Source organism: Conger conger, chromosome 4 (genome assembly GCF_963514075.1).
Source record: "Conger conger chromosome 4, fConCon1.1, whole genome shotgun sequence".
NCBI classification, from domain to species: domain Eukaryota; kingdom Metazoa; phylum Chordata; class Actinopteri; order Anguilliformes; family Congridae; genus Conger; species Conger conger.
Window position 1 is genome coordinate 44,012,485 of NC_083763.1, and position 27,260 is coordinate 44,039,744.

Consider the following 27,260-nt stretch of genomic DNA (forward strand, 5'->3'; position numbering starts at 1 on the left):
AATATCTTACTAAATTACACTTTTCCCCACACATGCTCTATACCATTTAAAGGTGTTCCACACTGGATACCTTTCTTTTCATTGAAGAGATGTCTATTCTCATAAAAGGCTTTAAAAACAACTGAGATAAAAAGTAATCATTTATTTTACCAACCCAGATATGAACATCGGGGCTAGCCTTTTCCATCTCCTTTTCAAACTGATAGACACTTAAATGGCAGAGACAAATAGTTGCAGCCGTGTTCCATTTTAAACACCAACACCTGGCTCAAATCAATCAACCAATTAAATTCTATTAATTGACCAACTCTGGTGGCTGGTGAAGGGCCACTCCTTCACATTTCCTCCCCCTTCTCCTGTCTTGCATACCACAGTTTGCAAGACAAGGGGCAGATGTTCCCAAGCAGTCAATTCCAAACATTATATTTTACCAAGAACAGTCCATGATAGTGAAATCCGACTGGGTAGCTCCTCTCCCAGATTTTCGAGGTTAGCTCCCCGATTAAGGACACTTGGTAGCTCCTCCCTCTGGCATAAACTACCCTGCAGGGCCAGGGTACTACCTCCCAATGGGCTACATGCTCTTCGTACTGGCCTTCAGAGTTGCTGTTCCATAGGGCTCCAGACCAGTACCCCTTCCAACAGAGCCAGCTACAGCTCCCCAGCCAATCAAGGGATTTTCCAGCTGCTCCCACTTCTGGGCCCCGCTGCTCTGTCTGGGTCCTCAATGGCCCACCATCAGCCCCATCTGGATCTTCCTTTGGATCAGGGGTCGGCAACCCTGGTCCTGGAGAGCCGCAGGGTGTGCAGGCTTTCGTTGTTACTTGGCATTAATTGATCAATGAAAGCCGTTGATTGCACAGTTAACTCACCTCACCTGGTTTCTTGGGTCTGAATCGGTTGCTTATTTTAAGGTGGAGACGAAAGCCAGCACACCCTGCGGCTCTCCAGGACCAGGGTTGCCGACCCCTGCTTTGGATGATCGGAAATCCAGTTCTTGGCATGTCCACAACACCGTCCAAGTGCAATCAAAACTCAGAGTAAAAATCCTTAAAATCCTTTTTTGTTTTTTTTTATGGGTCGCCCCACAGGGATAGGGGCTAAATCCCACTTCTGACACCAAATGTAAAAAAGGCTTTAAAAACAATTGAGAAAGTAATAATTTATTTTATCAACCCAGAAATGAACATCGGGGCTAGCCTTTTCCATCTCCTTTTCAAACTGATAGACACTTAAATGGCAGAGACAAATAGTTGCAGCTGTGTTCCATTTTAAACACAACACCTAGCTCAAATAAATAAATCAATCAACCAATTAAATTATATTAATTGACCAACTCTGGTGGCTGGTGAAGGGCCACTCCTTCACACTCATTTGCTTAAAAAAACTTGGGAATGGGGAAGTATGATCTCTTATCGCCACCTGGCTTGACATTCAAATAGATGGGAATCTTTCCCTCAAGCATCAATATTTGCCAGAGGAGAATATGAGATGTGTTGTGTGTTGTAAGAAATATGAATATGAAGCCAAGCCAAATTATCAGTATAGTTAACTTCAATAAGCCAGTTGAGACGCGGGTAAATAATATATGCGTGTCATGTTATATTGTTTCCGAAGGGTAATTGAGATGAGGCCGGTGGAAATTTTCCAGGACGTGTGACATTAATTAAACATAGCAGAAACACACGGCTTGGCGTCAAAGGATTAAAGATCTTGCAGGTCGTGTAGGCCACGTTTTTTCCTTTTGCATCCTTTTCCCGTCTGTGCACAACATTTTGAATCTAATACAACAGTAGTAGCGCTGTACGTTCTATGCGTTGATCATATAATCTGCCTTTCGTGTCGAGGGAAGCATGCGTTTTCTCTCCCACTGCTTTCTAGGACATTCTACACCGGCCTATACCCCAGGGAAGGGCTGTCACATGATCGTTCTGGTTCAAATTGTACTTCTCCCTTCAGGATAAGAAGAATGAGACATTGGATATTTTCTATTATTATTTAGCATATAGCCTACCTATTCCTCCTTCAGGCCTGTGGGATTTAAAAGATATTATTTGCTGAGGGTGTTTGGCTGTTTGTCTGGTGCAGTGTCTGCAGTGTCAGGCTGACTGGATGTTGTACTTGGCCTCTGTGACGCACTGCAAGTAGTATATTTATCCATATCTGTCCATCTCATGTTCTTTCTAGGTCATTTGTGTTGAGACTTTTGCCTTTCACTTTGCTTGTCTGTCTATGGTCAAAAGAACATTCATTATGTACGGTAAGGTCTAAATCAGGAAATGAGATACAACCTGTTATCTGAACTGTTACTGTTGCATAGTACTGTAGTCCCGATTCAACAGATTATTGGAGTAGTGCTTAGTTTATGGCAATGCAAATATGTGCACAAATGAAATAAATGTAAAGAATGTGCCTCTGGCATTTGTGTTCCACTGAACAGGATAAGGCCGCAGATGAACATTTAACTCGTATCGGGGGTTGAGTTTTCCTGTTTGAATTTGCCTGTCAGGGAAGCTTCCTGATAATTTTACTGGCCGTTGAGTCTGGTGTTTTTACCAGTGACAATCTTTATTTTCTTTCCTCCGCTGTTTCCATTGATCACTGTCCAACATCCCTTTTGAAGCTGCCAAGGCAACCGCTTTAGTAAAAGTAACGTGCTCTTTGCAATTTAGTATGTTGTATTTTTAGCACCAACCTGTGTAGCATTTAAGTTCATATTTATTTTATGTTTACTTGTGGGCAGCTTGATAAATAGCAACTCACAATAGCAACGTGCTGTCCATAGGGTCACTCACTCTGTTGTCTGTTCCCTCTCTACTCGTCTGAATGAAGAACAAAAAATTAGATATATGGAGGGTGGGCTGACCTGCACTCTTTAAAAAAATAATACAATAATGCAAAACACGACTGTGGGAAAGTCAATGTCATAATGCCCTGTACTCAAAACTGCTGTTCTACCATGTCCTGTCACCAAAGCAACTCCTATATGGGGACAAAATCCTGGTGTGGGAGGTGCAATATCACCTCAACTCCCTGGAGGCCCTGTAACCTACACTGAAGAAGAAGAAGACGGGTAGGCAAACCGAAGACGGCCCGTATAACACAATCGCTTCCCAAAGGGCTCAAAACTCTTAGTTAAATTAACACTAAATATTTAACCACGTGTTTGGTTCTCGTTACCGCCGGGTTTCATTAAAAACAAAGGGAATGCTTTGTGTCACCTCGACACTGCAGAGGAGGGTGTGAAGGTGGTGTCACCATACACGTGTCACCGCTGCTGTTTGTTCACCTGCTTGCAGCAAATGTGAGCTCATGAGAAGTGACAGACACCATTATTAAGGATAACCGCCAGAGCCTGTTCACGGCGGTCCTGAGGCCTGCATGCTGATCTTTCGTGACAGGCTCTGTCCCGACCTCCGTCACCCTGCTTTCGAGCGTTTCCTCCCCGTCGGTTCTGTGAGGCTTTTTTATTTATTTTTAATGCACCTCTACTCCTCCCTGTCCAATCACTCATTCTGTTCTGCAGTAAACCGAGCTAAAAATGATTGATTTTGTTGATGGGTTTGGATTTATTTTATTTTTTTTAAATCCGCGACTGGATTCTGTGCACAGAAGCTTACCACCGAGATAAGTGATTCAGAAAGGAGTTTGGAATGGCTTATGAAGATGAGAGAGGCGTCCGGGAAGGATTCGATTTATAGTCTCCGGCTGAATAATTTAGAAGTCATCACAGGACTGCAGCTGTCTCCTCTAGAAGTCTGACGTACTTTCGGTGTAACTTGTACCACTAAATTATTATCAAACCTGTCTACAAAAATTAAGATCAATTAACAAATGAATGCACTGTTCGCTAGGTGCGTACAGTTAGACCTGCACAACAAAACCGCCACAAATGAAAAACATCTATTGTGAAGCTGACCTGTCTAACCAGGTTGTCCAGTTCAATTAACCCTGTGAAGGTTTATTTATTTTATTTTTTTTGCTTTTAATTTCCCCCATTCTCCTAAGCTATTACGACTTATTTAGCTTACGAGAATGGGAAAAGTTAATTTCATGATATACAGTGCATCCGGAAAGTATTCACAGCGCTTCACTTTTCCCACATTTTGTTATGTCACAGCCTTATTCCAAAATGGAATAAATTCATTTTTTTCCTCAAAATTCTACACACAACACCCCATAATGACAACATGAAAGAAGTTTTTTTTTAATTTTAGCAAATTTATTAAAAATAAAAAACTAAGAAATCACATGTACATAAGTATTCACAGCCTTTGTTCAATACTTTGTTGATGCACCTTTGGCAGCAATTACAACCTCAAGTCTTTTTGAATATGATGCCACAAGCTTGGCACACCTATCTTTGGGCAGTTTCGCCCATTCCTCTTTGCAGCACCTCTCAAGCTCCATCAGGTTGGATGGGGAGCGTCGGTGCACAGCCATTTTCAGATCTCTCCAGAGATGTTCAATCGGATTCTAGTCTGGGCCACTCAAGGACATTCACAGAGTTGTCCTGAAGCCACTCCTTTGATATCTTGGCTGTGTGCTTAGGGTCGTTGTCCTGCTGAAAGATGAACCATCGCCCCAGTCTGAGGTCAAGAGCGCTGTGGAGCAGGTTTTCATCCAGGATGTCTCTGTACATTGCTGCATTCATCTTTCCCTCAATCCTGACTAGTCTCCCAGTTCCTGTCGCTGAAAAACATCCCCACAGCATGATGCTGCCACCACCATGCTTCACTGTAGGGATGGTATTGGCCAGGTGATGAGCGCTGCCTGGTTTCCTCCTAACATGACGCCTGGCATTCATGCCAAAGAGTTCAATCTTTGTCTCATCAGACCAGAGAATTTTGTTTCTCATGGTCTGAGAGTCCCTCAGGTGCCTTTTGGCAAACTCCAGGCGGGCTGCCATGTGCCTTTTACTAAGGAGTGGTTCTCCTCTCTCCACAGAGGGATGCTGGAGCTCTGACAGAGAGACCATCGGGTTCTTGGTCACCTCCCTGACTAAGGCCCTTCTCCCCCGATTGCTCAGTTTAGACGGGCGGCCAGCTCTAGGAAGAGTCCTGGTGGTTCCGAACTTCTTCCATTTACGGATGATGGAGGCCATTGTGCTCATTGGGACCTTCAAAGCAGCAGAAATTTTTCTGTACCCTTCCCCAGATTTGTGCCTCGAGACAATCCTGTCTCGGCGGTCTACAGACAATTCCTTTGACAATTCCTGATTCCTTTGACCTAGGCAGGTGTGCCTTTCCAAATCATGTCCAATCAACTGAATTTACCACAGGTGGACTCCAGTTAAGCTGTAGAAACATCTCAAGGTTGATCAGTGGAAACAGGATGCACCTGAGCTCAATTTTGAGCTTCATGGCAAAGGCTGTGAATACTTATGTACATGTGATATCTTACTTTTTTATTTTTAATAAATTTGCAAAAATCTCAAAAAACCTTTTTTCACGTGGTATTGTGTGTAGAATTTGGAGGGAAAAAATGAATTTAATCAATTTTGGAATAAGGCTGTAACATAACAAAATGTGGAAAAAGTGAAGCGCTGTGAATACTTTCCAGATGCACTGTATTGAAGAGATCTAGGCATTTGCTCCTAATAGGTACCCTGTAAAGGGTTGAAGAATGCCAAACAAAGGTTATAGACCATACTGGCCAGCACCACTGTGTTCCTAACTGGAGGGTGACCTGTCATGTCAAAGCCGGCTCGATCTCTGGAGTCTGAACGGCCCGACCCCCCCCCCCTCTCCTTCACCCCTCCCGAACTCGGCAGGGCACGCCCGGCCCCCACCCGCCAGCGCAGGACGGGACGGTTTTGTTTTCAGCCAGCTCAGCGCGATTCGGCCGTTTGGAGCCGGGTCCAAAAGATCGCCGCTGGATCTCGTTACACCCCCCTCCCTCCCGCACACACGCTCTCGGTTCCTCTTCCCTTTGGCTTGACACACAGAGCGAAGACGGGAACGCATCTCATTTAAGTCCTCGCCAAGTAAACAAGGGCAGATCGCGTGTTGGACGCCGACGGTTGCCGGATCTCCGGTGTCAGGCCTTTCACCTGTGACGCACTGCTACTGTTTCACCTACTGATCATTGAACTTCCAACACTGCAATAAATAAAGTCTTGAATAAAGTCTTATTCTTATATCTGGACTTAAATAACTTTTTTGCTGAATAAGATTCACATTGCCAATGAGGTGAGACAGTTTGACTCATTTCAAGAATTCATGTTAAGCAGACAAGGGTAAACTACTGTAAAACAAGCTATATGCTACTTTAGAGAGATAAATATTTTAAGTCTCATTGCAAGACTAAAATACTCAAGACAGGGTTTTTTTTGCAGTGAAAGACCATGTGTGCTGAGCAGACCCAATAATGGGCACCAGAGATATTGAAACACTGCTTGTGGGTCAATGTTTGCCGCCATTTTGATTGATTGATTGATTGATTGATTAGATTAGATTATACCCACCTAAAACACACTAAAGCTTCCACAGCCCCTGAGTGCCTTGTTGCGCTGTAATGGCACCATTAAATCTGAGCTTGAAGCGTGGATAATGTAAAAAATAATACTAATAATAATAATAATTTTAAAAAAATAAAGGGGGAAAACTACATGGGATCTGAATCTCAGATGGCACGGGGTAAAGGCGATGCATTCATTCTCTGACGTCCCTTGTTGTCGATGCTGGCGTGCAAAAGGAAATAATGGTGACATGTAACTGAGTAATATCCGGCACTTTGAACGCTACCACGGCCACCACAGGTTCTATTTCTGTCCACCTGCTCTAAAGCAGTGGGAGGGGGGACAGGTGCCATTTTCAGAGTCTGCTTTCTATCTGCTGTCTGCTGGCGTCCTTCCAGGGCTGCTGTCAGTGAGCTCTGCTGCCAGTCTCTCTCTCTCTCTCTCTCTCTCTCACATACGCATGCCTGCTCATGAGCTGTCTACTCCCCCTTCTTCCCTCCCCCCCTCTCTCTCTCCACCTCTGCTTCCCTGGCAGGAATCTCTGGCTGCGCAGCACTCTGTGAAGCTCAAACTCTGGCAGTAAATGAAGGAGTGCCATGCGTTCGCCCCACCTGCTTGACGGAGCGTACTGAAAGGACACGCTAACCACCCCCCCCCACCCCACCCCTCTCTCCCTCTCCCCCCTCCCCCACACACCCACCCACCCACCCTCCCTCCCCGCACGCTGATCTGAAACCCGGCCTGTCTCCAGTAAAGGCTCAAAAAAATACAGAGAACGGTCGGAGAGGACAACAGCACCCTCACCCCTCGCACTCGCCCCCCTCCAGAGCGTCTCTTGCAAACAAGCAGCCGGCCCGGTGAGTAAAGACGGACAGTGGCACAGCGTGCTGTACGCTCGCCGAGACCGGGGAAAGCAATGGGAAAGGGGGGGTGCGGGGGTCCGGGAGGGGTCTGGGAGGCGTGTGAGGTTCCACTTTGAGAGAAGCTTTAAAGTTTATTTTTTTGGTGCTAACTTGCACCTCAGACAGGCTCTCATAGCAATGTAGGGACAGTCGTGTGCTCGTCCCTACTTTATGATAGTTTCTATGGACAGACCAACTCTGACTGGCAATTGAACACGGGAGTGCCATGTACTTGTGAACAATCGCTGCTGGTGTCCCATTATGTTCTCTGTGATACAGAAAAATGCCGTACTTGAATGATTGTCTGAAGTGGTTTTTCATAGCAGGACAACCGTGAGCGGAAATGCTGACTGATTCTAATTGGTGACAAAGAACGGTGAAAGAGAATAGTGAGGTTTTTTTTGTTTCTCTGAAATAGGAAATCCAATACTGAGCAGTTGATTGAACTTAAGCATCCGGTGCGCACTGCAGAATCAATGACTTGAAAGGACTTGGTGAATGAATTGCTATAAAAAGCTTTGGTGAAGTAATGATGGCAAACAGGTCAGTAATGATGATGAGAAGACTCAGAAGATCTAACAAATGAAAAAAAGTATAGTAAGGTTTTCCCTAAACCAGAAGAAAATCTAAATAAAATAAATAAAAAAGCAGAATTCAAACCTTTCTACAGTAGTTACATATGTTCTTCTCCTTCTTATGTTCTGGAAAGACAACAAAGATTCTATATAAGATTACAGTTATATGTTACAATTTTTGGATATTTACAAAAAAGACACTTCGTGCTTGCCTGCCAGTCTACCGTGTCATTGTATCTGGAGTTCAAGCTGGTTGAAGGCTGTGTTTACACTGTCGTGGTCAGTTGTAACTTTGGGTGAACGTGAAGTTTGTTCAGCAAAGTTGTTTCCTATTGAGCAGCATATGTGCTACATCACTTTGTGTCCCACGCTTGCTATGGGGCAGAGGCTAAGTAGCACTAGGCCTGCTTTTGTTCTTAGATGGGAACCCTGTAAAGGAAACTAGCTTGCTGCAGGACTGTTGATGGGTCCTCTAGGCTGAGGGGAAAAATGAAAGCCCTTTCACAGTGTTGTAAGTGGGATAATTTTCCAGATCGTTCATTAACGGTATCTGAGGTCTGACTTAATGAACTTAAAAAAAAATTTTTTTTTTTTTTTTTTAAAGATCCTTTTTAAAAAAAAACAGTTTCATAATCCTCAGCCTGAACAAGGAAATACATTCTTTCCTAATCCCTAGCCAGAACAAATAAATGAAAAAGCTGATTTATATGCCAGAAAAGCTGCATTAGACTAGTTTGCAGAAGTTTGCATGTGTGAATGGCATAAACAAACTTCATTAGAAGAGGTGTGTCCGATTTCAGTTGGGAATCTGTCACTCCATTTTATAATAGTACATTTCACACCCATCATAAGTTATTGTTAATATCATACTCAGAAATGTAATCAGTATACCAATTGCGGGGATTACCATCCCGTAGAAATTGTGGAAGAATGTTTCTTTTGTCCTGACAATTTCATTTTCAATCATTTTTCAATGAAAGCTCAATTTACCTGAGACAGAGGGAGAGAGAGAAAGGTAGATGCATTTTATGTAACATTTAATGGGGAAAAGTGGGTCAGGTACTTGAGAATACCATTACACCTATAAGCTGCTGCCTGAAAGACCCTCTGTTCCATGTAGGATATAATGATTGTGGAGCCAATAGAAGAGATACAGGCAATTTTCCCTGAATGCTCTGAATGCTCCATTGTTTGAACTGTCCCTTGATGCAAAGGGGTTTTGTGGCAGTTACTTATTTGTGGCAGTGAAACATGGGAACATAGGACCGTACAAATTCAGCTGACAAGACAGAAATTACAATAGTAATATTTATAAGAACTTTATACAGGGCTTTCAAAATAACTGATCAGTTCTTATTAAAATGCTTTTAACTTTGGTTTTTTAGAAATTGAGGTAACAATAGGTTAGTATGCAATATTTATATAATTTCTACAAGTTTTTTTCTGTTCTTCTACCCCAGTGCTCAATATGTGAACGGTTTTCTTTCTTGTCTTAGTTGCATTTCAGTCTAGAGTTTATTAGCACCCCGTCTTAAGGTTTCTTATGTAAGTGAAATTGGCGTCGACGTGAGCAGCACAGTAATATTGTAGTGATTGTGTCATTTCTATACTGGATGCATTTCTATATACTTACGTACTTAGGGATGTGTACATGGATTTGTAAAATATTTAATTACATTTGCAGATATATTTCTAATAGTTTTTGGTAACAAACCATTTTGTATGTACAGGCATATTAATTCAGTAGCAGGTACTGATAGATAACTTACAATACAAGTCCAAGTCTTGATTAGCTTTTTTATTGCTTAAAGGTGTCAAGGTGTTTCCATAAAACACTTTGTGTTACCTGACGAGAGCTTTGTATTTTGGCAAGCTATGGGAAAGAGCAGCAGCTTATGGATAGTGGAATAGCTTAGTTGGGTCCCGCGTGGGCTACGCTGTGCTGACCATTGAATATCGCAAGGCCTTTTCTTCTAAAAACTTATTTTAGCCACTCTGAGATTTGGTTAGCCCTAAAGGGGATTCATAAATTATCTGACTGCAAGTAACTACCCTGCTGCTCCAGAGTTCGATCCGCTGCTGGTTTTATTGGCTTGTATTTTGAGTTTGCCAATATAAAGGTTACTGTTGACATATTAACTCTATCTGTATTGTGTCCGTCTTATCTTATCTAATGTCTAATTTCTGTAAATAAACTTATCATCTGTCTGGTCTTGAGCAATGTTGATAGTTTAATAGTTCAATTAAGGAACCTATGCTGTGAAACCTCCTTTAGCACTCGGTGGTGTGCCTCTACTTTGTGAGTAGTTGGGGCTACGACACTCCCTGCGGCCTACACTCTCAGAAATAAAGGTACAAAAAGTACCTAAAACTATGACGTTTCAGTTTGAAATGAGGAAAAACTCACATGACTAGGCTACCCTTCAAAACAAAGCAACGCTCCTGCTCTCTTTGTATGGAGTTCATCATTGCAGTCGTTGGACTTTCTACTCTTTGGAGAACATCCACTAAAACTGAGTGCAACTTATTGTGCAACTGCTATGAATACTATCTGTGCCATTAGCTGACTTCCAAAGGTATTGATTCTAACTGCAATCACACCCAAATGGTTAATGGGTGCTGTTCACAAGTAATCTATTTAGTTTTTTTATGAGGTTGGGGGTGTTAAAGAAGCCAAATTGGGTTTGCTGATTTAAAAACAAAAAAATATTGCAAGTAGTGATTCCATACCAATTAGAAAGTTGACAATTTTCCAGAGGAATACATTTTAGTTTGGTGCACAAATGATGGTGCGGGAAAAATTCAGCAACTGAGCCACAGATTAGATTAGTTGAATGACCATCAAATAGGCCTTGTATGCTAAAATTTGGGCACCCCTGCTAAAAAAGCCTTTTACAATTAATATCTTGGTCAACAGACGCAAATCTGAACTGTAAATGTTACAGACCTTTCTGCAAATTTTTAAGCAAGATTGCTTTTTATTTTCATTTCATTTTCAGTAAATCAGACCCAGGTGATTTACTTGTAAGGGCTTCAATGAGTCAGGTGAATATAATTCCAGGACTGAACGTTTTATTCTTAAGTAACTCCATGCCTTCTAAAGTTATGTCTGGTGTTTACAACCATGGGTTCCTCTAAACAGTTGTCCAAGGATGTCAGAATAGAGACGGTCAATTCCACCAAGAAGCAGACAGCTACAAAAAACTCAACTTTTCAAACTGCCTATTTCCACTGTCAGAAACATTATTAGAAAATGGAAGATAAATGGAACAGTTGAAGTCAACTGTCTGGAAGACTAAGAAAATGGGTGAGATAGAATGGCCCGAGACCTGGTGAGAAATGCTCAGAAGAACTCACATATCACTGCAAAAGAGCTGCAAAAAAAGAGTCCTCAGAGCAGGCACAGGTCTAGCTGTTCACAGGACAACAATACAAAATACTTTAAACAACAAAGACCAACATGGCAGAGTTTGGAGAAAAAAGGGTGAAGCCTGTGTAGAGAAGAATGCTTAACCTTGCCAACTGTTAAGCATGGAGGTGGATGCATTTTGCTTTGGGGTTGTGTGGCAGCTGGGGCACAGGGAATATTGTGTGAGTGGAAGGAAGAATGGATTTCACCAACTATTAAGACATTCAGTGTTCTGGAAATATTAAGACGTTGAAGGTTGAAGAGAGGTTGGGTATTCCATCAAGACACTAATCCCAAACATGCCTCAAAATCAACCATGTCCAGGAAAGGTGAAGGAATGAAGGTTTTGGAATGGCCACCACAGTCCCCAGACTGAATATTATTGAAAATCTGTGGAGAGATCTCAAACATGCCATACATGCAAGGAGGCCAAGTAATATTTCTGAGCTTGAGGTGTTCTGCCAGGAAGAATGGGGGAAAATTCTGAAAGCAATAATTGAAAGACTCTTAGCTGGCTACCGGAAGTGTTTGCAAGCTGTTATAGTTGCCTGAGGTGGAGTTACAAAGTCATAACTGACAGGGTTCCCAAACTTTTGCACAGGCCTTTTTTTTTCCTTTTTAATTCTTTGACAACTGTAAAAAATAAAAATAAAAAGTACATTACATTACATTAATGGCATTTGGCAGATGCTCTTATCCAGAGTGACGTACAGTTGATTACACTAAGCAGGAGACAATCCTCCCCTGGAGCAATGCAAGATTAAGGGCCTTGCTCAAGGGCCCAATGGCTATGCGGATCTTGACTTGCGTGTCCCAGTCATTTACCTTAACCACTACGCTACAGCCTGCCCTACGCAAGTAATCTTGCTCTAAGATTTGAAGAAATGTGTCATGTTTAACTTTGTACCATTTAGAGGTCAGGTTTGTTTCTGTTCACCAAGATATTCATTGTAAAAGCCTTTTTGACCAGGGTTGCCCACATTTTTGCATAAGACTGTACTTCATATTGCAATTGAATCGAAGCACAAAAAAATATATTTTTTAAATTTCTAAAATATAATAAATAAATATGCTTCAGAACAAATGTCAGGACCTGGTCAATGTCCTTCTTATCAAGCCATGCCTGTAATAAAATAGCATGTCTAAACATAGTGGTGGTCTCCTGTGAGTGTGACAAGTTTACACAATGCATGGCAACTGTGCTAGGAATCTTAGTTGGTGTTACAAAATATCTGCACTGTTTTTGCAATATTACAGATGAATGTATTCTTGCTTGCCATATAGTATATGGCTTTTTCCAGTAAATCTTAAATTTCACAACTCGCCTGTCATTTTCCATAATTGCACTCTTTAGCAATAGTGCTAAGATATGCCCCTTTTGACTCAATCTAAATACAGTCTAAATGAAGTCCAACCACCACACCCACAGGTAATCCCCTTGTATGCCTTTTGCAATTACACCGCAGGTGTGCTACCATCTGTGTTCAGGAAATGACTAAGTTTTACAGTTGCTCCTTCACTGTTACGATAAGCCCCTGAATCAGAAATCAACTATTGAAAACTTTGCTTACACTATGCCATTATAAATGTTTAGAAGACGTCACTGTCCTTACCCTCCGCCACACACCCAGCAGTCATATTTCTGATGCTGTTCTGTCCTGTGGAACTTTCCCCAGCACCCACAACAACTGACAGTGGCTGAATTTTAATGATGATAGCCAAGGTTTAAGGTCAATGTAGTGTCCTTGGACCACTGTCTCAGTGTGGAACAAGCCTATATTTATATTGGAGTGCATTTGAGTCAATCACAAAAAACAATTATTTCTTTCAGGGTGGATTTTGCTTTCACATTCACATGCAACCACAATGACCGATTGTTTGTGCCAATTATACAAATGTTGGGGTTATTGTGCAATGAGTGGATCATACTCATTTGATTGCTTGATATGGTTGAATTGCAAACAAATTCTGTGGAAAGCCCAATGTTGTTGGGAGTAGTCAAGAGTTGGTGCTGCGACAATCGTGGCTCTCTGATGTAATATCTGATTTTACTTGTGTACTTTTTATGAACAACCATAAACTTTCCTCAAAACAAAAGATAATTGCTAGAATTTGTTCTGGATAGCATCTGTCAAATGAATGAAATAAAATGTCATTCAATTGTAATAATTTTGAAATTCTATATCTTCATGATGTGCATGATGTTAATAATTACAAGGTCTGAGTGTAATGAAAATCGGGGTTCCCCCTTCAATGTTAAGCTAGAAATTGAAAGGTGCTATGGAAATTATTTTAATTAAATAGAATTGTTGTTGTTCTATCATAAGAACACTTGTTTATATTCATAAAGTCTTAGATGTTTAATAAATCTGCTCAGTAAAGTGTTTTGGAAAGGTGTAGATAACCTGCTTATTCACAGCATAAACTATAAATCAGGAAGAATTGTTGAACTGAGGCCAAAGTGATTTTTTTATGTTGTATCTTGTTTGAGAGTTGGCAGATTTACTACTGCTCACTGTAACACTCAATAACTGTGAAATGTAACGTGTGATTAATGTCTCAAAATGCAAGGACACATAGTTGTGGGAAAGGGTTATAATTACAGCATGCCCCATAATGTTTTGCCAGAGATCTTTTATTTTTATTTTATCTATCTGCTCCACAATTGAAGTATGGCTTAAGTGAATATTCTAATACTAATTATATAAGTTTGTTCTGTCTGAAATATCTGAATGGTACAAGCCTCTTCTTTGATTTAAGTATTCAACCTTGTGTGTAGAAAATATTTTTAGAGATATTTAGACTTTTATAGGACTAGTACAAAAAAGGTGGAAATCGCCCACGAGGGGGGCAAAGTGGAAAGGGTTAATTCTGAAGTATAAAGAAGCATCTTATCTGCTCAAGTTCAACCAAATGACTCCAAACTTGGATAGTGCTTCATTTTGCAGAAACAATGATCCCAATGTCAAAAACTCTTGACCAAGATTATTTCTGCATTCCATTGTTACTCCCACAGTTTACTTGACAAACCTGGCCTTATTTGTGTTTGGTGAGTTCACACTTTTCCTACAGTGAACAATTCAACCTTTAACTGACGGTGTCATTGTATGTCATTGTACCTACTAATATGGCTATAATATAGGATAATTCTGTGTGGAAATAGTTCTTTCTGGGGAAATAAATAGCTGATTTTTGAAGTGACACCCACTCACCGTCTCACTGCTGGTGCATCAATAATGATCCTGCTGGAACCAGGATGCAAACTTGTTTGTTTGGGGTTGTGCAGCATTTGCAGGGTATAATTGCAGGGTATTTTGGCATGCTGGTTCATGCCTCATGGAATGCAGTTTCAGTTGTACTGGGTGAACTGGAGGGTGACAACTTGGATACCAGCCAGGGAGAGATGGGAACAGAGGAAATGTCTGGACATGACTCAAGAACAGTCACATTACACGTTACAAGCGACACGGCTAAGCATAGGACAGATGTAGAGAAGGATTATGATGTTTTTGGAGGAGAAAGGGTCTCCGCGTGTCCAATGAACGACTTCGGGCAGAAATGTGGTCATCCCTGGCCACCACGAAGCAGTAGATTTGGTGCTGTTCCCAGAAAGCCATAAATAGGTTCCGTCTGTTATGAAAATAGAACCTGGCTGACTTTGAAACCCCCTTTACCTCGACCTTGTTTCTGCAGTATGGTTCAGTGTGACCCCTTTGTCTGTACTCATGATGCAGGAGATTCATCTGAAACACAGATTCCATTATAAAAGCCATTGTTCAGGCAGCCTCGCTTGTCTCAACATGCTTGTTGCTCTGTGTGGAACTCGTATCGCACCAATGTGGATTCTCGGCTTTGATGTGCGTTTGTGTGTGCATGTGTATGCGTGTGAGATTACATGTACATGAGCTGGACTGCTTTTCCACAGTCTCACAGTTCACATTAAGCCATTGTATGTTTGCTGAGTGATATATCCGTCAATATACAGTATCAGCTGAATATTGTGTGTGACATCCTGCATGTTGCGTGAGCTTTCCTCTCTTCAGCCTACTCACACAGGGGCTGCATTGTGTTTCTCTCTGCGTGGGCGGTCCTATTGCTAGTATCAGGTTGTGTGTGTGTATGTGTGTGTGTGTGTGTGTCCGTGTGTACACACGTGCGCGCACACACATGTGCCCTTACTGATGAGCCCTCCATCCCCTATTGCAAATGGAGGAGGGCTCCAGTCTGTGGTCTTTTATTACATACCAGTTACAACCAACAGGACAAATCAGGCCCTGCCCCATTCTATCGATCTCTACGTCTTTTTCTCTTTCTCAAATAAACATGGTTATCGGTATCCCCTGTCTGTGCCGCCCATTGAGCATAAAGCTCAAGGAGAGATAAGTCTGGTAATCATTTGAGGGGTTATAGCTGTGACATTGAGCCCACAATCACCAATTGAGATCAGCCTTGGTGCACACTAAATATTTCTGCGTGGCAAATGCTTTACTTGTAGATGTAGTAGTGTAATAGAAAAACAACAGACCCAACTGTCATAACATGCACACTGCTTGTTCTGAGTAATTGACTCATTCATTGAAAGGGGTGTGTTCAAAGTAATAGCAGTGTGGAATTTGGAGAATTCATTCATTCTGTGAAAAAACAAGGTATCATTAATTGTCCTTTATTAAGGAAGAAGGGAAGCAAATGTTTCACACATTGTTATAAAATATATTTCCTTCTGAATTGCTAAGTAAAATGGGCCGTTCCAAACATTGTTCGGAGGAACGTCATTTGATTTAAAAAGTTGATTGGAGAGGGGAAAACGTCTAAAGAAGTGGAGCAAATTATAGGATGCTCAAACTTATTAAATTATCTCAAATGCTTTAAAATGGCAACAAAAACCCGAAACAAGTGGAAGAAATCAAGCAACTACTGTTAAAACGGATCGAAGAATAGTCAGAATGGCAAAGATTCAGACATTCATCAGCTCCAGAAAGATCAAGGATGATCTACAATTACCTGTAAGTGCTGTTACAGTCAGAAGACGTTTGATCGAAGCTAAGCTATCAGCAAGAAGCCCCCATAAAGCACAATTTTTTTTTAAAAGGGCATCTGCAGAATCGGTAAAAATTTGCCAAGGAACACATCGATTGGCCCAAAGAGAAATGGCGTAACATTCTGTGGATTGATGAGAGTAAAATTGTTATTTTCAGGTCTAGTGGTCATCGACAGTACGTCAGATGACCCCCGGGTACTGAATTCAAGCCACAGTACACTGTGAGGACTGTGAAGCATGGTGGCGCACAAATCATGGTATGGGGATGTTTTTCATACTACGGTTATAGGAGCCAAGGTATTCTTAGATGTGTTTTGAATTAGGATTAGGTTTACACCTTATTTCTATAGGCTAGTTGCTGTAAGCCTTAGCCTACTTTGGACATTATAATTCAGCATGGCTGTATTAGGATTATTGTTTTATATTTTCCTAATTACTCTATAATGTTTACGTTGATAACTGTGGATAGAATCTGCATTAGATATGTTGTTTTGACATAGATAAGCATATGAGAACGTTTTATTTAGCTCAGAGCTCATGATAGAATATTAGGGCTACTGTCACTTTAAGAAGAACGCACCTTTCTGTAATCATGTTCGGGAGCGGCTAGGTTTGTCAGTGTAGAGTTGGCGGTGACTTGGGAGACTGAAGCTAAACAGTTTTCTTACCGTAGCTATTAGTAACGTGGCATAAAGAGCCAGCCTAAGTTATAGTTTTGGAAATTCCTATTTTGAATACTCCTGTATGAAGATTTCGCTGTGGAACGTGAATAAATATTCGTTTGTCATCTTTTTACACCGGAGTCCTGTGGAGGTTTTTCCTTGCTAACAAGAACGTAACGTTACTGTGCACGAGTAGTTAACTTTAGCCTTGGACTGTCGGCCCTCACATTAGTAAGAAAACTGTACAGCAAGTGGAAAAAGGACTCACTTCTGAACAGCGGGACCTCTGGAAGGAAGAAAGGCAATCAAATACTGTGTCGTGAGTACTGAAGAGAAGGAAGGTAGGCGCCATCTAGGCCTCTTCTATCCACTGGAAACATTGATGGTCATCATGATTAAAGAAAGTCAATGCTAGCTGACGTTATCCAGCTCTTGGACCTCGTGTTTGACATTGCCTTCACGTGATAGACCAGCACGGTCAATTTTGAGGAAGCCATCACTAGGCCTACAGTGAACTTTTTGACGGGCAATATATTCCCAAAGTAAATATGAGCCAAACAGAGAAAACCCCATCAGCTCAGCCTACTCAGCCTGAGCCTACAGTGCGTAGACAGGTTAAAATCACAGCAAAGGCCTTTGATGAAAAGGTGAAACATGCCATCAGCAAAAGGAAAGCTAAGCTAGGTCAGCTAACTGGTAAAATGAATCAGATGCATCAGTTAATGGATGACGGCGATGACAGTAACCTGCAAGTTATACAGACAACCATGATAGTTGAGTTCAACAAGCTATTTGGAGAGTTTTGTGAGCTTAATACCTCAGTTAAGGCGTTACTAAATGAGATATCAGAAGAGGAGATGAATACAGATCAGGATGGATGGTTTACGCCCAAAGCTGACAGATTTTACAGCTTCACCATAGAGGCTGAGACATGGATGAAAGAGGTTAATCTTCGCTTAGCTGAGTCTAAGAAGCACAATGATGAGGTCTCGCCGGACGATAGTGCATCTGCTATGACTGCCTTAAAAAGGAAAGGGTCTAAACCACCATCCACAACACATTCCAAAACATTGTCATCTGCATCAGCAGCGCGTCTGAAAGCTGAATTAGAGAGAGCTGAGTTGCAAGCCCAAACTTCCACTTTAAAACAAAAACAACTACTTGATGAACAGGAGGCCGAGCTAAGGGCAGAGAGAGAAGAGCTACAGATACAGACCGCTTTAGCCGCCTCAGATGCCAAGTTAAAAGTATTAGACGAGTACGAGGGTCTCCGAGCCTCATCCAAAGTGACCAAGGGGGGTGGAATGAACTCTTACTTAGAGAAAGAGTAGGAGCACTTGGAATCACAAGCTCACAAACAGGCTAGGCCTACTCCCCATGCTGCAGCTATGGTAAAAACAGAACCTGCTAGCAGTAACAACCACAGTGCACCTGCTAGTGCTAAGCAGACAGAACAAGAGTCTCTGCAACAAGTCCACACGAGCCATCATGGATTTCCTAGTGAAACAACAAAACCTCACTACTCTGCCCCCACACCAGATTTCTATATTCAAGGGAGACTCTATGGAGTATAGGGTATTCATCAGGGCCTTCGAACATGGAGTGGAGGACAAGACAAATAGTAACAAAGACCGTCTGTACTTCATGGAGCAGTACACGGATGGACAGCCAAGAGAGCTGATAAGAAGTTGTCTTCACATGGAACCAGAGCGTGGCTATCGCGAGGCAAAGAAGCTCTTGAAAGTGCATTTCGGAAATGGATACAAGATCTCAATGGCGTATATCGACAAGGCACTGAACTGGCCGACTATCAAGTCTGATGATGGAGAGGCGCTTCACTCCTTTGGCCTCTATCTCATTGGATGCCTCAACGCAATGGCGGACGTGGAGTACATGGAGGAGCTTGACTGCGTATCCAATATGCGTGCTATCGTAGCCAAGCTTCCGTACCAGCAGATGGAGCGGTGGAGAAGCAAAGCCTATGCTCTCCTAGAGAAAGAGCAGCGCAGCGCTAAGTTCAGCGATCTTGCAGACTTTGTAAACCTCCAAGCCAAAGAAGCCCTGCACCCTCTCTTTGGCAACATAACAGATGGAAACAGGAGCCAAGCTAAGGCTCACAAGGACGAGAAGTCAACCAGAAAGAGTGGCGCTCAGAGAAGCTTCACCACTGCTGCTACAGCAGTCAAGAACCCAGCAGAGATGAAAGCAAAGGCCAAGGGGGATACACTCTGTGCTTTCTCAAACCCTTGTCTCTTCTGCCAAAATGAACAGCTCGCCATGGAGCACTGCAAAAAGATGAAGATTTCTCTTCACAAAGAGAAGATAGACTTTCCCAAGAGCAAGGGTCTGTGTTTCAGCTGTCTGAAACAGGGACATATGAGCAAGGCCTGCAATGAAAAGATGAGCCTACTCACCCGACAATTCTGCATATGAAGAACAAAGCTGCAGCTGATGAAACAAGGCACAAGAGCGTGCCAGCAGAAGAAGGAGAAACCAGTTCAGTGATCAGTGGATGCATCAATGCAGAGACAATGACCTGCAGAGCTTCTGGGGCCGGCAATGTTGGCGATCGTTCCGGTCCACGTCAAAGCCAAGAAAGGCAACAGGGTGGTGGCTACCTACGCATTCCTCGACCCAGGCAGCAATGTCACTTTCTGCACCGAGAAGTTAATGACGGAGCTCAACGTCACCGGCAGGAAAACCAGAATCCTGTTGAAGACCATGGGAGGCGAGCGGGTCGTGAGCAGTCAGATGGTATCTGGCTTGGAAGTCTCTAGCTTGGATAGTAGCAACTTCCTGGAGCTACCCAACATCTTCTCTCAGAAGGCAATTCCAGCTCGTAAACAGAACATCCCGCTACAAGAGGAAGTGGATAAGTGGCCCAATCTCAGTCAAGTGGAGATCCCGGAGATTCAGGTGGAGATAGGGCTTCTCATCGGGACTGACGTACCCAAGGCAATGGAACCATAGCAGGTTGTACCCAGCGTGGGAGAGGGGCTGTACGCGGTGAAAACACGTCTGGGCTGGATCGTCAATGGCCCCCTTCGAGGAGATAGTGGCCATGAAACTACCAGTGGACTCATACAGGTCACATCCAACTGCACATCAGTGGCCACGCTAGATGAGCTGTGGAGTCAACAGTTCAAGAACGACTTCCCAGAGTGTCAAGACGACCGGCTGGAGATGTTGAGGGACGACATCCAGTTTCTGGAAATGGTCTCGGAGTCTGTGAAACTGACGGAGGGACACTACAGCATCGGCCTACCACTGAGGAACACAGTCTTCAAGATGCCGAACAACAGAAGAGTAGCTGAACAGCGAGCTCTCAACATAAGGAAGAAGTTCATGAAGAATCCTCAGTTCCAGGCTGATTACTCTGCGTTCGTGGATGACTGGATCGCAAAGGGCTACGCAGTAAAGGTTCCCAGTGAGGAGCTTAGCCGCAGCGATGGAAAGGTGTGGTACCTGCCACACCATGGCGTGTACCATGCCAAGAAGATGAAGATCCGAGTGGTGTTCGATTGTGTCGATGACTGCCTCAAGTCAGTTAGCTCAGAAGAGGAGGCTGTGTCCCTGTGCAACGACTTGAGGGCTATCCTTGATTCAGGAGGATTCCGGCTAACTAAGTGGGTGAGCAACAGCCGAGCCGTGCTATCTGTGATCCCCGCAGAGGAGAGGGCCGAGGAACTTAGGGAACTGGATCTGGACCTGGACATGCTCCCAGTCGAGCGAGCTTTGGGAGTCTGGTGGTGTACTGAGAGTGACAACTTCAAGTTCAAGATCGTACTACAAGAAAGACCACCCACAAGAAGAGGCATCCTCTCTGTAGTTAGCTCAATCTACAATCCGCTGGGTATCCTAGCGCCGGTGGTCTTGACAGCGAAGAGGATCCTCCAAGAGCTCTGCAGACTCAAACTTGGATGGGATGATGACATTCCCGAGCAGCTCGCTCTACAATGGTCCAGCTGGATGGAGGACCTTCGTCTGTTGGAGGATTTCGGACTGTCTCGGTGTTTCAAGCCTAAGGGCTTCGGCGAGGACACAAGCAACCAGCTGCATCACTTCGCAGATGCTAGCCAAGAAGGCTACGGAACGGTGAGCTACCTGCTACAGAAGAGCGACGACAACAAGCTTCATGTTGCCTTTGTCATGGCAAAGGCCAGAGTGGCGCCGCTCAAGCCCCTCACCATCCCGCGCATGGAAATAGCGGCGGCCACCATAGCAGTGCGCATGGACAGGACCCTGAGATCAGAACTGGAGCTCCGCCTAGAGGAATCAATGTTCTGGTCAGACAGCACCACTGTGCTCAAATACATTGGGAACAGAACCAGCAGGTTTCGCACCTTTGTAGCTAATGGAGTGGAGACCATCCTGAAGCTGTCAGAAGTACGACAGTGGCGGTATGTGAATACTGCAAAGAATCCTGCTGACTATGCGTCAAGAGGACTCAATGTGGAGTCTTTCCTGCGGTATGAGACTTGGATACAGGGGCCGGACTTCCTCACCAAGCCCGAGGAGGAATGGCCACAGAACCCAGACCACCCTGGGGACCTAACCATGGAGGACCCAGAGGTAAGGAACGCCGTGGTCAGTGCTACTGCAGCTGAAGAGCAGTTGGACACAGTTCAGCAGTTCCTGGAACACTTCTTTTCTTGGAACCGCCTCAAGAAGGCAGTCGGCTGGATGCTGAAACTGAGAAGCACTCTGCTGATTCTGTGTCGCAAGTGGAAAGAGATGAATGCTTCGCTCACACAGTCTGAGGTTCAGACACAGATGAAGATCTTCAAGGCAAGCCTTGCGAAGACCAGCCTCACTGTGGAGAACATAAAGGAAGCAGAGCTTGAGATTATTCGTTTCAGTCAGCGTCGGAAATACTCTGAAGAGATCTCTGCGCTTCAGAAAGGTGATGACATCAAGATGAGCAGTCATATCTACAAGCTCAAACCCGTACTACAGGATGGAATCCTCAGAGTTGGAGGAAGACTTGGCAGATCGGCGATGCCTGAAGAGGCTAAGCACCCTGCCATCCTATCTAAGGATCTCCATGTGACAGAGCTTATTCTGAGAGATATTCACCAGAACGTGGGTCACAGCGGTCGTAACCATGTGCTGTCCAAGCTGCGACTCAAGTATTGGATCCCTGGTGCTCACGCAGCCATAAGAAGAGTCCTCTCCAAGTGTGTAACATGTTGACGCTCATATGGTGCTGCTGGACAACAACAGATGGCGGACTTACCCCAGGACAGGGTCCTTCCAGATGAACCCCCTTTCACCAACACTGGGGTAGACTACTTCGGTCCATTCGAAGTCAAACGTGGAAGAAGCGTCGTGAAGAGGTGGGGCGTTATCTTCACCTGTCTGGCTATCCGTGCTGTCCATTTAGAGGTTGCGTCCTCGTTGGACATGGACTCCTTCATTGACGCTCTTCGTCGCTTCCTAGCGAGGAGAGGCCAGGTGAAAATCCTCCGTTCGGACAACGGGACCAACTTTTTTGGAGCGGAGCGTGAGCTAAGGAGAGCCATGGAACAATGGAATAGCTCCAAGATCGAGAACACTCTGCGTCAGAGGGGGATCCAGTGGATCTTCAATCCCCCATCTTCAATCTCATCATGGCGGAGTCTGGGAGCGGATGATCAGGTTGGTCAGGAAGATTCTCAGCACCACCTTAAAGCTCCAGACTCTGGATGAAGAAGGCCTACACACTGTCTTGTGTGAGGCAGAAGCCATCATCAACAGTCGACCGATAACCAAGGCTTCCAGTGACCCTACGGACCTGGAAGCGCTTACCCCCAACCATCTCTTGCTCCTCCAGTCAAAGCCATCCCTGCCTCCAGGCCTCTGTGAAGGAAGATCTCCAATCTCGCAGGAGATGGAAACAAGTCCAGTATATGGCAGACATATTCTGGAAACGATGGACAAGAGAATATCTACCTCAGCTACAAGAGAGGCAGAAGTGGACGCGTGTGTCGCGCAACTTCGCTGAGGGGGACGTCGTCCTGATCGTCGATGACTCTGCGCCCCGCAACTCCTGGGTCCTGGTCAAGGTCATCGAGGCGGTCCCTGACGAGCACGGGCTCGTGCGCCGGGTCCGCGTCAACAGGAAGACAACCACGTTAGATAGACCCATCACCAAGTTCTGTCTTCTCCAAGAAGCTGCATGAGGCGGTGGTAAAGACTGTCCTCCTACGGTGTGCTATGTGCTTGTAACCTCTGGCACCAGGTACTGGTTATCCAGTAGCAGAGACACTTGTCAGTTACTATAGTGTTTTAGTTGTTGGCTCCTAGTTTTTTGGTTGTTAGTAATTGTCTCTTGGTTAGAAGTACAATTAGGGGCCGGTATATAGGAGCCAAGGTATTCTTGGATGTGTTTTGAATTAGGATTAGGTTTACACCTTATTTCTATAGGCTAGTTGCTGTAAACCTTAGCCTACTTTGGACATTATAATTCAGCATGGCTGTATTAGGATTATTGTTTTATATTTTCCTAATTACTCTATAATGTTTACGTTGATAACTGTGGATAGAATCTGCATTAGATATGTTGTTTTGACATAGATAAGCATATGAGAACGTTTTATTTAGCTCAGAGCTCATGATAGAATATTAGGGCTACTGTCACTTTAAGAAGAACGCACCTTTCTGTAATCATGTTCGGGAGCGGCTAGGTTTGTCAGTGTAGAGTCGGTGGTGACTTGGGAGACTGAAACTAAACAGTTTTCTTACCGTAGCTATTAGTAACGTGGCATAAAGACCCAGCCTAAGTTTCGGAAATTCCTATTTTGAATACTCCTGTATGAAGATTTCGCTGTTGAACGTGAATAAATATTCGTTTGTCATCTTTTTACACTGGAGTCCTGTGGAGGTTTTTCCTTGCTAACAAGAACGTAACGTTACTGTGCACGAGTAGTTAACTTTAGCCTTGGACCGTCGGCCCTCACAACGGTATTGGGTTCATATACCACGGATCATGGATCAGTTTGAATAAAGTACCAGTCAAAAGTTGGACACACCTTGCCCTTTTCTGGATTTTTTGATTAATGTTTTATTCCCTCTGTTTGTAATCAAGCAATTCATATGTGGTCAAAGTGCAGATTCTCATATTTTATTAAACCATGTTTTTATACATTTTGGTTGCACCATGTAGTAATTACAGCACTTTTTATACATAGCCCCCCATTTCAATGTTTGAGACCATTTAACATAATGTCAAATAAAAGTCATGTTTTGTATTTCGTTGCATATCCATCGCATAGCATGACTTCCTGTGACCTATCACCAGAATCTGGATATCTTGTTCTCAGGTTGTCCTACAAGCAATACTATAACGACTGCGACTGTAAATTATGCTGATACAGTATAGAACACATTTGTTGGCTAAATGGCTTTATGTCATCAAGGGTCCAAGGTATCAGATGAACCTCAAACCATCCTGCTGCCAAATATGCTGTAGATACTACAAGGGACATTTCTCTTAATTTTCCTGTTGAACTCAATGGAAGAATTGTTCAGGAGAAACAACCCTTGAAGTATCTACTGTATATCTAGTAGCAGCACGGTTGTTGGCTTTTAAGTGCGGAAAGACAGTATTTCTTCTTTTGGCAGTTTTATGTCAGTGTTTACTAGAACTCCATTGCTTTCAGTTAGTAGTGATTGTTTCATCAGCATATAATGTTCAGGTAAAACAATCTAGTAGTAGTAGTTCAAACATAGTTGTGATCTCACATTTAAAATGGAGTCACAGCAAAGATGGAAAACACCCAATAGATGTGGATAAAAGTGCGGGATAGTTGCCGAGGGCTAAAAAGTGGCTGAATCTTAGAGATGAAGAGATTCTTTTCCAGTTATTGATAATGCGTCAGGGACCCTCTTTAAGGTGGTGGTAAGAGGCAGGTTTTTACCTATTCTGCGGACAAGGCGATTTGTGGAAACGTGCTGCGAGGATGGAGAGATCAGCTTGCAAAGCTTGCGACCCGAGCCAGGCAGAATTGTTCCAGGAGGAAGTGTGAAATGGATCCCTCTCTTGTTGGGTCCAGAATCCCCTGTGTACTGAATAACCTCCTGACACGCTTCCAAACACGACACGGGGCCTGCAGGAAGAGCCCTGCAGTATGCCAGATGCAGACATGTCCTTTCCCTCCTGTTTTCCTTCCTCCTTCTATTTTAGAAATGTCAACTCCAAACTTATATAGATTGGGCATAAACTATGCTTTCATCTCTATAATCTGTGGAAAGCTGTTATTTTGTTTTACACTTATATTGTATTGTAAAAGGTATTTTGTCATACTATAAAAAGAATTTCCATTTTGCATTAGGCCATTATTTAATTTAGTTTTGTACCGAGAGCACATCAATAATTTTAACTATAACTTTGTTTTTGTTGCACCATTTAGATTGCTCGTGAAATTTTAGATGCTTTGGACCAATTTTGTGTTATTGCTAACATTTCACCTGATGGACGGTGTCAGCATTACAAACAGTGCTGTGAAAAAGTATTTGCCACTTTCCTTATTTCCCCTAATATTGCATATTTGTCACACTGAGTGGTTCCAGATCTTTAGAGAAAAAGTGATATTAGACTAAGAGAACCTGAGTAAATGCAAAACATAGTTAATTTGAAGTTAATTTCATTTATTTAATGAAAAAAGTTATCAAATAACCAAAAAATCAGGAAGGGGGAAAATACTTGCACTGCGGGTAAAAGCACCATGTTAAACATGTTAAAAAGTAAATGCATGATGAAGTAAGCGAGAGGCCTCAGTGTGGTCTAAGTCTGTGACTGGTTTTCTAACCTGAAGAGGTAGGCCTCGTGTGGGGCAGACTGATGTCCTGTTGTGGAGCCAGAACCCATTTGGGAGAACACAGAGCTCACTTACTACCTCCCTGAGCACCATGCCCTGTCACACAATGCCCAAGGTACTTTCCTTCCCTCAGTGATGACTGGAAGGCACCGGCTTTTAAAACTAGTGAGCTAATAGCGACAGATTAGCAAACTAGCCATTTTCATAACATATAGCTACCAATAGATTTAGATACAGTGGCTTCAGAATGTATTTGGACCCCTTCACTTTTTGCACACTTCATTGTGTTGTAGATTTAATTTTAAATTGAATAAAATTTTTGCCAATCAATCTACACTCATAACCCGTAATGACAAAGTGATCAGCTGGGCTTCCAAGAATCAGCTGTGCTTGAGCACGTTCAACAATGAGTTGCACTGTATTTGTAGTTGTGTCCTTTATTTATTCAAAAATAGTTTTACAGCATATGATTTCATACTATGTATTATAGGTGGCTAATGGTACAGACATTGACGCGATAATGTTCGACAAACATTATATCGCTAATTGGAAGTTTGAAAAACTAAAACGCTGCATTTCTAGTATGAAACCTCATAACTCATAACTCTTAAACCTCCTACCTAAAGGTCATGCGTACAATATGCAGCTTGTTGACACCCCCAGACCTATTGTTCTGCCCCCAACTGCTCAGACCTCTTCACAGCAGTGACCGATGGGCCAGTGACAATTAGGTCACTTCTAGGTGAGAATCTGTGATAAACACTCACAAAACTTTGAAAGCGAATTTCTCAAAACCACTTCTGTCAGACACGCACACATACACAACAAGCCATATTTCCAAAATGGATTGTCAATCCCAACAAGTGATAACTCATTTTGTAGCTCTGATCTTCTAGATTCACGTCAAAAAGAGATTATACCCCCTTTGAGGCATTGCATCACATATTAGGCAGGTGTTCATAATGTTTTGGCTCATCTGTGTATTGTCAGGACACAGGACAGATGAACCAAGCGCAACCAGGAACTACGCAGAATAAATTAGTTTATTCACTCAGGGCAGATCAAACAGGCAGGGGTCAATCGCCTGTTACTAGGAACAGAGTAAAATAGAAGTATATTGAGCTGTTTGCTGTAGATGGTAGCTGATTGCAGCTGCTATTTGGAAAATATTTATTATATTTCAGTTAAAGCAGGAACACCTGTAAATATGATTTACACAAGTGCTATTGCTCTTGGCAAACAATATTTAATCTATTGTAGAGGCAATGTTATATAAATGAACTTATATACAATATAAATATATATTATATATATTATTATTATTATTTCCAGCACAGAAAATATTGTTCTGAAGCATAAGCAATCTTTTATTAGTGTGATTTCCCCCCCCCCCCCCACCCCTATTGCTGTGATTGT

The 27,260-nt window shown here is 43.0% G+C and overlaps 1 protein-coding gene across 1 annotated transcript in view; it reads left to right on the forward strand.

Annotated features, from left to right (window-relative positions):
• The first annotated feature begins 7,198 nt into the window (after positions 1–7,198).
• The window catches only part of st3gal3a (ST3 beta-galactoside alpha-2,3-sialyltransferase 3a), a 99,731-nt gene continuing 79,669 nt past the window's right edge, over positions 7,199–27,260 (forward strand). Inside the window, exon 1 of the mRNA XM_061238426.1 lies at positions 7,199–7,317. The gene's annotated coding sequence lies outside the window, so the exon portion shown is untranslated. The remainder of the gene's footprint in view (positions 7,318–27,260) is intronic.